Genomic DNA, 14,257 nt, shown 5'->3' on the forward strand with positions numbered 1-14,257 from the left:
TGACAAAGAAACTGTAGAGTTTGCGACTGTATCTCAGTCGAACTTCCTCTTGCAGGGGTGGACAAATTGTACCACTGTAGAGTTTGCGACTGTATCTCAGTCGAACTTCCTCTTGCAGGGGTGGACAAATTGTACCTGCACACATCAGAACAGTGTGTGAATGCAGCACAATGGGTCCACCTGGTTTGTTGCCTGTGTTAGCTGCACCTGTCCATGGACGATATGACACATGCTTGCAAGTGCCCATGCCCCATATGTATGTTAGAACAGCCATGGAAAGTAAGTTGTTGGCTCCACAAAACCTCAGATGTTTCTTTATTCTTCGTGTGTTAGCTCTGAAAAAGGACGTTCAAAAACATAGCAAGGTGTCATCCTTTTATACGTGTTTGTGAATGCTGCTTATTGATTTTCTACTTGATGTGTAGTTATAAGTTCTCGTACAACTACACTGGAATAACATTAGCACATTTCTGAAAGGACCACAGATTTTGAACATCATAAGTGGAAAAACATTATTGAGAAACATCTAATTTGGTAGTGATTCGATTTTTTTTGTTGTTGGTGAAAATGCAGAATTAAGGGTACTGTATGTGGAGTAATATGCAAATCCACACTTCCTGATGTACTGTCTCAATAAATTATAATTCAGAATGCACTTTTGAGAAAGCATTTTGAATCGCACACAGAATTTCTCAAAATCACATGCTAGTATACAAGAACCAAAAATGTGTTAAATATGACAACATCAGCTAAATCCAATATATTGGATGTATACACTTCTACCATTAACCTGTTGGAATGCAGGAAAATCAGACAACACAAGAGCGTAGCCTCATCCAAAACACATACCTGGCTTGTAATGTAGACTTAATAAAAGTATGCTAAAATATTAATTTTTATTGCACTTCTATCAAAACAAACAAATGTCTTCATTTAGCAGCTCTCCATTAGTGAATCGCTACTGGTAATTGATAGGGGTTTTCATTTAAACAAACTATTTGTGTATTGTACATCTTGTTAGCCTCACTAAAATTTAACACAATAAGATATTGTGCCTAGTCCTGTCTCCATAAAGGTTTGAAAAAGAAATCAGTAGTTGACTGTTTGTTTCGTCAGAATGTTAATATTGAATTGTCCATCATAGTTAATACGTTCATCACTTCTTCGTCAACTTCAAAAACTCAAAACATAATGCGGCACTGTGTCCATTGTTTCAATGGTTTTTGACATTGTGGGGACTGGCAAAGGTTCTGATTCATCCTTGACTTTACTTTGTTTCTTTGTCATCTGTTCCTGCAAGACTTGATTAATTGTCATGAAATGAAAGTCAAGAACACCATTGTCACATTTAACATACTCATTGAAGTTTAAGGCAGAGAACATTTTCCTCTTGTTCCATTATTTGCTGTCTTTCTTCAGCTGCAATTCCTTTGTTTTCAAAAGTAATGTCTTCTGTAAGTATGTGATGAAAACTGGCCATCTTGAAGTGGTTTGAGATTGTGCTTACTTTTATGGAAATATATAGTGTGCATCTTTTTCATTATAGTGTCAAGACACACCAGCCTCTTCCGTACAAAAATCTCCCTGTATTTTTGTTTTAGACTTTTTATAATGTCTTGGTCAATTGTTGAAGGTGGCGTGTACAACTTGGAGGAAAAAACACTACATTTATATTATATAGAAACAACATATTGGTGGGGATGTGTTTCACATGGGTGAACAAACTGTAGGCTTTTTACTCTTTTGAACACCCAGCCTTGCATCCCAGGCAGGCAAGAGTTGTTATCCTTGTGTTTGCATTAGACGTATATTTACATGGAAATGTTTGCACATTTTTAAAGCATTATGTACTCGTCCCCTTCCCAGTTGTCAGTTGCACCAACATCTCTGTTCCATTTTCATTACAACGTATTAAAACAGTTAGCCTCTCTTTACTAACTTTCCCCCATGGCATTTTTCTCCTTCGAACTCGAGAGTTTTGTTGGGCAGAAGGTGAAAAAATAAGCTTGTTTCATATGCACCTGAAAAATCACTGGGACTGTTCTTTTCTGTGATTGATGGAAGAGTATTTTTCAATGGCTGAACAGTGTCAGTGTTCACGCTTCGAGCCTAAACTCAAAACATGTTTATACACTATATTATGTGTGTTATTCAATGTTTTGATCCAACCATTGGATGCTTTGATATCGGCGAGTCCCAACTTTTGTGTCAAATGTATTGCTTTAGCACGAAACACAGTTATATTGGTTGGAATATTCAAAGCAATTCGGTAGTATGTTTTCCAGTTCTGGAAACTGACCTTCACACAATAGTTTTCGTGTGCTGTTCACTTCTTCCGGACATGCTTCCTTTTTGTTTGCTGCTTACTGTGCTTAATGTTGATGGAGGAGTCAGATTTGATTCCTAGTGGAATGGGTGGTTCCAGTGACTTTGTTTATTTGAAATTGAAACAATGTACATTAATTAGTTGCTAATAACTTTTGCAGATCTAGTTTTTAACCATTGTGTGGCTGTCATCAGTGCTGAAAACATGTAAGAATATATTACATTAAACACATGCCTGACTCAAGCTGTATGAGTTTTGTATGAGTTGAAACCCCTATTCATGAGTTTGTATGAGTTTTCTAAGAGAGTAAATGATGAAGCAACTTGCTAGTAAGATGTCAAATCATTATTATTGCTTGTCTATATGAATAACCTATACTATACTATCCGTATCAGTATTTCAGTTTACACTATGGCCCCTATGTGTATTGAAATACTAACATGGATAGTATAGTAGGAGCTATTTATATAGACAGGCGATAATGATGATTTGACTTGAATATTACTTTATCGTTTATTCTTGTGCAAAGATTTTGATTCATGAATGTCTTATTGTAATGTATTCTTACATGTTTTTAGCACTGGTAAGCCACACTGTGATTGTAACCTACATCTTGAATAAACACATTATTAGCGAATGATTGATGTATGTTTACTCAGCTTGATGGAGGAATGTTAATTTTTTGCAAATACAAAGGGTACTAGGAAAGTTTTGCAATACAGCTTTATTTATTTAATTTTTTAAAGTAATTTCTGCCACATTGAATACACCTCCCCATCCTATGGAACCAATCCCTAAACCATTTATCCCAGGTTTCGGTAGGGAGTAAGGCACACTCGTCCCAGCCCCTCAGGAGGGCCTCATAACTTGACAACTGCATTCCCTTCAGCTTTCTTTCCACTTGCAGGAACAGGGCAAAATTACAGGGAGAAAGGTCTTTACTGTAAGGAGTACGCTGAAGAAGTTTCAGTGCTGTACTCCACAAATGCTCCATGCATGTGTTGGCATGGAGAGCTGGATCATTGTCGTGGAGAAGGAACTAAGTGTCCGTTCTTGACTTCGGTTGCAGGTTCTCCAATGTTTGGATGACCTTGGGTGGGCACTACTCAATGTACCACATAGCTGTGACTGTCTCCTGTGTGTCCAAAACAGCACGCTCCATAATTCCGCTTGATTTTTTTTTTTTTTGGGGGGGGGGGGGAAGAAGCTATCATATCATCATATCAGTCGTGTGTGGTCAACTCCGAAGACCCAAACTTTGTTTGCGTCTCGGTCGGCACGTCATAACAGTACGGCCAAGTCTTGTCATATGTCATGATGTTATTCACATACTGAGATTGTCTCTTAGAAAACTTCTTTAACATTTGCCGGCACAAAGTCACACATCATGTCATCTGCTCTTTTGTTGGTCTGTGCGGCACCCAGAGACATCCAAATTTGTGTACTTGCAAACAATCATGCAGATTTGTACTAATTGCTGGTGCATTTAGCCCTAAGGTATCCTCTATCTGCTTATAGATCACTCACCTGTCTTCGTCGAGCATTTTCCTCATAGCATCAATGTTTTCCTCCGTAACTGATGATCACCATCTTCCCATCTTCTCAGCACCCTCCAGAGTGAAATTTCCTCTTTGGAATTTTCTGTACCACCTGAACATAGTTGTACGATGTGGACACACATTACTGAGTGAGTGAGTGCAAGTCATTTCTTCAGAGCAGTGCTCTGTGTTCAATCGTGCATGAAGCTGCACCCTAAAACTGTCTTAATCTCACTTTGTGACCATGATGCCAATAGCAAGCACTTCTAGCCAACACTGCTAGTGGACAATTGTACCCTCAGACTTGGCACAGTGGCTAAAATACAAGTATGAAGTATTCTCAGAACACAGCTAAACAGTCTTCTGCTATTTATTATTGTGTTGTATTGCAAAACATTCCTAGTACCCTTTCAGCACTGAATGAAATTTTCACTGTGCGACAGACTGTACACTGACATTAGTCAATGAAATATCAACAGACTTCACATGTGAATTTCAGTCCACTTCCTGAGCATAACATTCTACTTTTCTTCGTTTGTTAATTGTCCCACTGTCTTTTTGTCAATGACATACCGGTACACTTAAAAAACAGACTGAGTCAGTCAAATGCAAAACACAAACAAAGAACACCAGCAGCTGAGTTGTTTGGTATCTGGTTTATTGTTTGGCCGCTACGGAAGTTGGAAGTCGTCGAAGGTACTGTCAACCTATACAATTTACTTTTGTGCCTCAGTTCTTCCAAAGAAAGAAGGCTAGGAGAGTGTTTCTGCTAGAAAGAGTGGACAAGCAGTCATTCGCATTCGACTTGAGAAATGAATTAACATCATGATGAATATGGAGGAAGTATGGGCAAAGTGTAAATGGATTATAAATTGTGGTCTGGAGAAGTGTGTGCCGAGTACAGTGTAAACCTGCTCTCATATTCCCAGAATTAACTTTTTCGTGCCATTTATGGCATTATTTATCGCTCATCGATTTTCCTGTGCTCACAACGTATATTCACATCCAATTTTGCATTAACATATTTGTAATTTTCACACGATTTATGCTTTATGGAAAAATGTTTATGGAGAAAAATCTGATGTAATTGACGTAGAATGATGCTGGCATGGCGTTGGATTTCCCGTAGTGTTTACAAACGTTATGTGGTTAAGTTTCTTGACAGTAGGGGGCTCTCCTCAGCTGATCCGCTTAAGTAAAAGTCGGAACAATTTGCTATTTATCACCTGCTGCTACCACCAAGATCTTGGCACGGTGCCTGGATGGGAGTAACTAGGTTTTTTCGAATACACGTATCATGACCCATCACAACCATTTACAAACTCTCTCTATCATGCATGCGCAGCTTCATCATAGTTGTGATTTAACGTCGTTGCATTTTGCTTGAATGCATATTTTGCTGGTTTCGTTGTTTGGCCACCTGTAGCGATAGTTGACACCTTTGCTCTCTTTGCAATGCCCAAAGGTTTTTGGTTTCAAAACAGTACCAATTACTTATTTTTTATGCTTAACAAGATGCATTTCTAGAATTTATTCTCATTGTGAAGTGCAAATATTTTCTGAAGTATTTTTTTTTTTTGTTTCACAAAAAAACAATGTGAGTGATAGTTTGCATTGTGTGGTGTTTTGCATAATGGATGAGGCACAGTACCTTATAGCCTCAGAAAGGTGATCACAGCGCAAGAGGTGCAAAACAACACACATACAAACACCACACAAAATACTTGTCAACGAGAATAAATTTTCGAAACACATTGTGCTAAACATAAGAAAATAAGTGGTACAGTGTTTCATTATTTAAATAACGAATGATAGTCATAGAATGCAAGATGAAACTAACAGTATTGTGAAGAGGAAAGTTACTACTCACTATGTAGCGGAGATGCTGAGTCGCAGATAGGCACAACAAAAAGATTTGTCACAGTAGAAGCTTTCGGCCAACAAGGCCTTTGTCAAAAATAGGTGAGACACACACACACACTGCAGCCTCTGGCAGCTGAAGCCACACTGTGAGCAACAGCAGCAGTACATAGTGGGAGTGGCAACTGGACGGGGTCAGGAAGAAGCTTAGGTGGGTAGGGGGAGGGGTAAGTCACAGTTCTTTGAACACTATAATAGTGTTCAAAGAACTGTGACTGAAGCCCGAACAACAGGGACTTACATGCATTGAGAACTGAAAATAGTGCATTGAGAATGGCTAGCTACTAGCCGGGATTTGCGTAATAAAATTTAAAAAAAGGATGACTGATTGCTGCACTCTATAAGTGACATAACAGTCGCTGAGTGCACCGACTTTCCAAATGGAAGGTAACCTGGCTTTAAATGTATGCCGTTATTAAACGTACAGCCATTGGGTGATAATCTCTGAATGAAACTGTGATGAATCACTTGGATTTTTATTCCTTATTTGGTGAGATATGCCCAGTGCAATACATTCTCGTACTAATCAGAACCATCAAAATTATCACCAACTCTGAATTCTCTCAGTAAAGATGAATAGATTAAATTTTATCTTGAAACATATCTAATCTTAGTTTGGCAAGCAATCATTTTCAGTATGCAGCTAGCTGCCCAAGCATTACCTTCACTTCAGAGATCACAGTGTATCTGTTTCCACAAAAAGAACTACCTTTATCATTTCACTGACAGGAAATATAAATCTTGATTTATATTTTATAAGTGATTTACATCAGACTGTTCTGCATTACTAATGATGTTGCTTGAACAGATTCTAATTCAAAGTTATTTTTAATGCAAATACAAAATTAACTGGGGATACTTACCTCTCTTTGTTATAATCTTCAAATTTTAATACATCGGTTGACATGGTGTTGAGTCATAGGGGAAAAAAATCTGATAATCCCACTAACTCTCTACCTATCTTCAACCTACACTTTCTACACAAAAGGAGCATAACAAAAATGGGAGGACAGCCTATATGGTTCTGCCACTTTTGCAACTACAATTATTGATACAATTTTTGTAAAGGAAGTATATAAGAGTTTCAACAAAGTTAATCCTAATCCAGCATGTTGAGCACAGTGACTGTGTGTTAAGATTTTAAGACTTTAGAATTGCATGTGAATACATGGTAGGATAGATAAAAGAGCATGTTTCGATTCTCATATATTGGCATAGGCATTTGAGTATAATTTACACAAAAGGAAGAATAATAGTGCAAGAGTTAACTGTGTACAGGTTAGAAAGCAACCCCCCCCCCCCCCCCACAAGCACATGTAAACGTGGCAGAGCCATATAGGACTTCCTCTGACTTAATTCCTTTTGTGTAATAACTGTAGTTAGAGTTTTGCTAGAGAATTAGTGGAGTTATCAGAATTTTTTTCCATATGACTCGTGACCATGTCAACCAGCGTGTTAAAATTTGAAGAATTAAAACAAACAGTGATAATTTCTGTACGTGCATTAAAAATACACTGAAGAGGCAAAGAAACTGGTACACCTGCCTAATATCGTGTAAGGCCTCCACGAGCATCTAGAAGTGCCGCAACATGTTGTGGCAGGGACTAGACCGAAGTAGTGCTGGTGGGAACTGACACCATGAATCATGCAGGGCTGTCCAAAAAATTTGTGCATACGAGGGTGTGAAGATCTCTTCTGAAGAGTGTGTCGCAAGGCATCCCAGATATGCTCAATAATGTTCATTTGTGGGGAGTTTGGTGGCCAGCGGATGTGTTTAAACTCAGAGTACTGTTCCTGGAGCCACTACCAGTTCTGAAGATGTGGGGTGTCGCATTGCCCTGCTGGAATTGCCCAAGTCTGTCGGCATGTGCAATGGACTTCAATGGATGCAGGTAATCAACAGGATGCTTACGTACTTGTCACCTATCGGATGCATATCAGGGACCCCATATCCCTTCAACTGCACATGCCTCTAACCATTACAGAGCCTTCACCATCATGAACAGTCCCCTACTGACATGCAAGGTCTATGGATTGCCTCCACACCCATACACTTCCATCTGCTCGATACAATGTGAAACAAGACTCGTCCGACAAGGCAACATGTTTAGGGTAATCAACAGTCCAATGTCGGTATTGACGGGCCCAGGCAAGGCGTAAAGCTTTATGTCGTGCAGTCGTCAAGGCCTTCGGCTCCTAAACCCCATATCGATGATGTTTCGTTGAATGGTTCGCACACTGACTCTTGCTGATGGCCCAGCTCTTAAATCTGCAGCAATTTGTGGAAGGGTTGCACTTCTGTCACGTCGAACGAATCTCTTCAGTTGTCGTTGGTCCCATTCTTGCAGGATCTTTTTCCAGCCGCAGTGATGTCTGAGATTTGATGTTTTACTGGGTTCTTGATATTCACGGTACACTCATGAAATGGTCGTACAGGAAAATCCCCACTTTATTGCCACCTCAAAGATGCTGTGTCCTGTCACTTGTGTTAAGACTATAACACCACGTTCAAACTCGCTTAAATCTTGATAACCTGCCATTGTAGCAGCAGTAACCAATCTAACAACTGTGCCAGACACTGGTTCTCTTATAGAGGCATAGCCAACTGCAGAGCTGTATTCTACTTGTTTACATCTCTGTATCTGCTGCTCGTGGTCTTGTGGTAGCGTTCTCACTTCCCGAGCACGGGGTCCCAGGTTTGATTCCCGGCGGGGTCAGGGATTTTCCCTGCCTTGAGATGACTGGGTGTTGTTGTGTTGTCTTCGTCATCATCATTAATTCCAATTACGGTCAGAGGAAGGCAATGGCAAACCACCTCCAATAGGAACTTGCCTAGTAAGGCGGTGCAGGGTCTCCCTCATCATTCCCCTACGCTCTGTAAAGAAGCATGGGACTTCATTCACATCTCTGTGTATTTGAATACTCACACCTATAACACTTTCTTTGGTGTTTCAGTATAACTTTGCATTAGAAAATGGTCAAGCAACATCATTAGTAATGCAGAAAAGTCAGACACAAATAAGTTTTAAAACATAAATCAAGGTTTTATATTTTTTGTCAGTTAAATGAGAAAAGTACTCCTTTTTGAATGCCTTTTTGTAGTTAAAATTATAATATATTCACCTTCTCTGATAGATTTCAGAGTTGGTGATTGATTTGATGAATTTAATCAGTATAGGACTGCATTGCACTTGGCCTACCTTGACAAAGAAGTAATAAAGATCTGAGTCATTTTCCATAGTGACGTTTAATGATTATCACTCAAAGGTTATGGCCAGTACAGGTAAACTTTTATCAACAATTCCGTAAATAAAAAAAAGACCCAATCAACATAGAGTGTACGTTATCCTTGATTCATCAAAATGTTTTGATTGAGTTGAAGGACTGTAAGATTACTAGACAATCCCTACAAAGAGTGTGAAGACAAAAGCCTCAGCCTACCTCTTCTCTTGAGGTGGTGTTCTGCCAGGTCAGTCTTATTTGCAGGATTACCTATAACGAGTGGATTGAATACTCTGGCTGATCAGGCTTTTGTCACATTTGGAAAAGTAACTGATTTTTTTTTTCTTTTTCCTTTTCGCCTGTATGTACCCTAGTTGAAACTATAAGGGTATAGCTATTACTTCTAAATGAGTTAATTAACCAATGACTAATTTTATTAGGAGTATGTTGTTGTTGTGGTCTTCAGTCCTAAGACTGGTTTAATGCTGCTCTCCATGCTATTCTATCCTGTGCAAGCTTCTTCATCTCCCAGTACATACTGCAGCTTACATCCTTCTGAATCTGCTTAGTGTATTCATCTCTAAGTCTCCCTCTACGATTTTTACCCTCCACGCTGCCCTCCAATGCTAAATTTGTGATCCCTTGATGCCTCAGAACATGTCCTACCAACCGGTCCCTTCTTCTTGCCCAGTTGTGCCACAAACTTCTCTTCTCCCCAATCTTATTCAATACTTCCTCATTAGTTATATGATCTACCCATCTAATCTTCAGCATTCTTCTGTAGCACCACATTTTGAAAGCTTCTATTCTCTTCTTGTCCAAACTATTTATCGTCCATGTTTCACTTCCATACATGGCTACACTCCATACAAATACTTTCAGAAACAACTTCCTGACACTTAAATTTATATTCGATGTTTACAAATTCCTCTCCTTCAGAAACGCTTTCCTTGCCATTGCCAGTCTACATTTTATATCCTCTCTGTTTCGACCATCGTCAGTTATTTTACTCCCTAAATAGCAAAACTCCTTTACTACTTTAGGTGTCTCATTTCCAAATCTAATTCCCTCAGCATCACCCAACTTAATTTGACTACATTCCATTATCCTCGTTTTGCTTTTGTTGATGTTCATGTTCTCTTTTCTCCAAAGGTCTCATTAATTTTCCTGTAGGCAGTATCTATCTTACCCCTAGTGAGATAAACCTCTACATCCTTCCATTTGTCCTCTAGCCATGCCTGCTTAGCCATTTTGCACTTCCTGTCGATCTCATTTTTCAGACGTTTGTATTCCTTTTTGCCTGCTTCATTTACTGCATTTTTATATTTTCTCCTTTCGTCAATTAAATTCAGTATTTCTTCTGTTACCCAAGGATTTCTACTAGCCCTCGTCTTTTTACCTAGTTGATCCTCTGCTGCCTTCACTACTTCATCTCTCAAAGCTACCCATTCTTCTTCTACTGTATTTCTTTCCCCCATTCCTGTCAATTGTTCCCTTATGCTGTCCCTGAAACTCTGTACAACCTCTGGTTCTTTCAGTTTATCCAGGTCCAATCTCCTTAAATTCCCACCTTTTTGCAGTTTCTTCAGTTTTAATCTACAGTTCGTAACCAATAGATTGTGGTCAGAGTCCACATCTGCCCCTGGAAATGTCTTACTATTTAAAACCTGGTTCCTAAATCTCTGTCTTACCATTATATAATCTATCTGAAATTTGTCAGTATCTCGAGGCATCTTCCATGTATACAACCTTCTTTTATGATTCTTGAACCAAATGTTAGCTATGATTAAGTTATGCTCTGTGCAAAATTCTACCAAGCGGCTTCCTCTTTCGTTTCTTAGCCCCAATCCATATCACCTACTACATTTCCTTCTCTCCCTTTTCCTACTACCGAATTCCAGTTACCCATGACTATTAAATTTTTGTCTCCCTTCACTATCTGAATAATTTCTTTTATTTCATCATACATTTCTTCAATTTCTTCGTTATCTGCAGAGCTAGTTGGCATATAAACTTGTACTACTGTAGTAGGCATGGGCTTCGTGTCTATCTTGGCCAAATTTTTGTCTCCCTTCACTATCTGAATAATTTCTTTTATTTCATCATACATTTCTTCAATTTCTTCGTTATCTGCAGAGCTAGTTGGCATATAAACTTGTACTACTGTAGTAGGCATGGGCTTCGTGTCTATCTTGGCCACAATAAGGTGTTCACTTTGCTGTTTGTAGTAGCTTACCCGCTCTCCTATTTTTTTTATTCATTATTAAACCAACTCCTGCATTACCCCTATTTGATTTTGTATTTATAACCCTGTATTCTCCTGACAAAATGTCTTCTTGCTCCTGCCTCTGAACTTCACAAATTCCTACTATATCTAACTTTAACCTATCCATTTCCCTTTTTAAATTTTCTAACCTACCTGCCCGATTAAGGGATCTGACATTCCACGCTCCGATCCGTAGAACGCCAGTTTTCTTTCTCCTGGTAAAGACATAACGACGTTCTCCTGAGTAGTCCCCGCCCGGAGATCCGAATGGGGGACTATTTTACCTCCGGAATATTTTACCCAAGAGGACGCCATCATCATTTAACCATACAGTAAAGCTGCATGCCCTCGGGAAAAATTATGGCTGTAGTTTCCCCTTGCTTTCAGCCATTCGCAGTATCAGCACAGCAAGGCCGTTTTGGTCAGTCAGGGTGTATACGACCCGGGAAATCCGGGAAAAACCCGGGAATTTTTTTATCCAGGAGAAAACCGGGAAAAACCCGGAATTTTTCGGAATCGCGGGAATTTTTCATTGTTTTAGCTTTCAGTTAATTTTTTGCAATTTTGACTGCAGAATTGATTCTCTTGCAAAGAATGTTGTTGTATCCTGCTACTGGAGAATGATACTGCAGCAATAAAATATAAACAAGAGGGAAAAAAATAAAACTTTAGTGGCAAAGGAAATGAGCAATTTACAACAACAAAACACCGTGCACGCACAAGCGTCTGCAAATAGCAAAAATATTTCAACGGCCGTAGGGCGCAGACTGTAATTCTTCGTAACAATAAACTGCTTGCTATGAGCATGACGTCACAACTGTTCACGTTAGGTTCGTTTGACCAATTTCCAGCGGTCTGTTGCGCAAGCGCATTTGACTCGCGTATAAGCAGTACCTTCTCCCGCTACTTGAAGTTTGGCTGTTAGTTGTATCGGTAAGCAGCCAGATGCAAACGAGAAAAATTTTTCTCCCGCGCCCTAGCTGCCAGATTCACGCTTGCACAGAGTTGTCTGGGTTGTCGTGGGGAGAGGGTTTATCTCCACGTGACCCGTGTTTACGTTAAGTGATTTCGCAGCTTCTCTTCGTGTACAGTTCCCACGTCATGTGAAAACGAACGGATTTCTGTGGCCGGGAGCTATCAAGTGAATTAAAATACATTCACATAATTACGGAGGGCAAAAATATATTATTAATTTGTTTTCTGATTTTATTTTATTTCCAAGTTAGTAGCAGTCAAGCATTAATCGCCTTGCAGAACAGTGAAGTCATTTTTGCAAGTTTGCTAAAGAAATTTGGCTTTATTAATCTTTCTGCTGAGGCAATCATTTTATTTGAAACGAAGTGTTTCATTCTACAGTATTGCCTAGTTCCAACTGTTCGCTAAATTTCAAGTGCACGTTATTATCTTTGGCCATATATGGCATTATGCCATAATAAAGAACCTAAAATGAGATCGCAGAGCACTGGTACTCCAAGAAAATTTACATCCCAAAAACCACACTGAAAAGCTTAATATCAGATGAGACCTACTTCATTGTGAACTGGAAAAAGCCAATTTGCACTTCAAGCCGAATTATGCATTTTAGTGTGGTTTACGAAATTCCAATGCTCTTTGGAGTATCCTCTGATGCTCTGTTTCTTTTATGGTGTACTGTAAGCTCTGTTAGTGCTTTATACACGAACATGCGGGCTTCCTGCACCACTACAGTTGCACAGGCACAATAATGCCTGTTTCCTGGCGTTCTCTGGCAACTGGTAAATCGAACCTATTTCTAACAGTCTCCGGATAGTTTTGCGAACGGTGGTTAGAAAAGTTACTTTCAAAGAAAATTTCTTTTTACGCAACATGAATTTTGTTATGTGTGAGAAAGTGGGATGGATATCTAAATCACAGAGCGTTCGAAACTCAACAGTTTGAGGACCAGCCACTTACAAGAATTTCGAGCCGAGACATTTAGGTCAGAATTTTAAATTTACTGGCCCATTTGTGTGATGCATCTTAAAGTATAACACGCGCAAAAAAAATCAATATTACATGTGAAAGCTTAGCTTCTGTTGGGGCGCGTTAATCTTAGAGACCAAAATTGTATGTGAAAGCTTAGCTTTTCTTGTAGATATACGGTACTGTGTACATTAATGTAAACCGTTAACTTTTCCTCTTGCGTGTTCGTGCTATGTAACCAGTGATCTTGCTATTGGCTGACTATAACAGGTGTCCTATGCTTTGAATAGCTGCTGTCATCGGCTGGCGAGATCTCGTGGCTTGAGATATGACTTGCTTACAAATGGACATTGCAACCTGAGTTTCAACGCTCTGGAAACTAACGCGCTGTGTTTGGTACAATTCGAATTTATACTTTCGTAATACAAAAATATGCACCGTATATGTTGCTGCAAATCAAAGGTATTTCCAAAACTTCTCTACTTTTTTTAATCAAAAGTCTCTCCAAAACTTCTCTGCCCCGTCTTTTTTTTTTTTCCGTGAAGTTCTACGTGATTGTATAAAATGTTAACCATTCAAAGGATAGATAAGTTTTACAGTTCCGAGGGAAAATCTACGGAAAACCTACTGTCATTTAGCACAGAAAAAGTGTATTTTCGCCTGGGAAAAAGCATATTTTTTAAACGGGATATCTGGGAGAAATCTGGGAATAATCCGGGAATTTTTTTTCCTTGTCCCCGTATACACCCTGTTAGTGTTACAAGGCCAGATCAGTCAATCATCCAGACTGTTGCCCCTGCAACTACTGAAAAGGCTGCTGCCCCTCTTCAGGAGCCGGCCGAAGTGGCCGTGCGGTTAAAGGCGCTGCAGTCTGGAACCGCAAGACCGCTACGGTCGCAGGTTCGAATCCTGCCTCGGGCATGGATGTGTGTGATGTCCTTAGGTTAGTTAGGTTTAACTAGTTCTAAGTTCTAGGGGACTAATGACCTCAGCAGTTGAGTCCCATAGTGCTCAGAGCCATTTGAACCATTTGAACCCTCTTCA

General features: G+C 39.4%; 1 protein-coding gene across 6 annotated transcripts in view; it reads left to right on the forward strand.

Annotated features, from left to right (window-relative positions):
* LOC126416453 (rho GTPase-activating protein 44-like) overlaps positions 1 to 14,257 on the forward strand; it is a 343,310-nt gene that overhangs the window by 245,570 nt on the left and 83,483 nt on the right. The window lies entirely within an intron of this gene.

This window comes from Schistocerca serialis, chromosome 8 (assembly GCF_023864345.2).
Source record: "Schistocerca serialis cubense isolate TAMUIC-IGC-003099 chromosome 8, iqSchSeri2.2, whole genome shotgun sequence".
Classification (NCBI taxonomy): Eukaryota; Metazoa; Arthropoda; class Insecta; order Orthoptera; family Acrididae; genus Schistocerca; species Schistocerca serialis.